Below are 934 nucleotides of genomic sequence, written 5' to 3' on the forward strand. Positions count from 1 at the left end.
CCACCACACACAGTGCCCCGGGGTGGAGGCTGTGTGCGTGGACCTGGGCGACTGGGAGGCCACAGAGCGAGCGCTGGGCGGCATGGGCCCCGTGGACCTGCTGGTGAACAACGCCGCCGTGGCCCTGCTGCAGCCTTTCCTGGAGGTCACCAAGGAGGCCTGTGACAGGTGAGTAGTTGCAGGGGGCGAAGCCAGAGGGGCTGTCCCTAAGGAGCCCCAGTCCCTGCCCACGGTCATCTGTCTGCTTCTAGGTCCTTTGAGGTGAACCTGCGAGCTGTCATCCAGGTGTCCCAGGTGTGCTGCCCTGCGGGCTGGGACCACGGCCTCGTCCTTGTGGTGCACTCTTGCCTCATCCTCCTTCTGCTGTTCCAGATGGTGGCCAGGAGCCTGATAGCCCGGGGCGCCCCAGGGGCCATCGTCAACCTCTCCAGCCAGGCTTCCCAGCGGGCACTGCCTGACCACAGCATCTACTGTGAGCTAGCCCAGCCTGCCTGACCCCACCTACACCCTGCCCCACACCAGCCAGCGTGGGCCCACGCTGTTCCTGTTCACAGGTTCTACCAAAGCTGCCCTGGACATGCTGACCAAGATGATGGCCCTGGAGCTGGGGCCCCACAAGGTGAGCCAAGCTGGGGCACCTCCCGTCAGCCAGCCTGCCCCCAGGACCCCCTGTACCTTGCCAGCCCCCACCTGTCCTGGCACAGATCCGTGTGAATGCAGTGAACCCCACCGTGGTGCTGACGCCCATGGGCCAGGCCAACTGGAGCGACCCCCACAAGGCCAAGGCTATGCTGGACCGCATCCCCCTGGGCAGGTTTGCAGGTGAGCTGGGCAGGAGTCCAGCACAGAGCTACATCCGGGTGGGGGGCCTTCGCATGTATCCCTGAGCCCCATCCTGCACACAGAGGTGGAGAACGTGGTGGACACCATCCTC

This window comes from Tupaia chinensis, unplaced genomic scaffold (assembly GCF_000334495.1).
Source record: "Tupaia chinensis unplaced genomic scaffold, TupChi_1.0 Scaffold000159_1, whole genome shotgun sequence".
Classification (NCBI taxonomy): domain Eukaryota; kingdom Metazoa; phylum Chordata; class Mammalia; order Scandentia; family Tupaiidae; genus Tupaia; species Tupaia belangeri.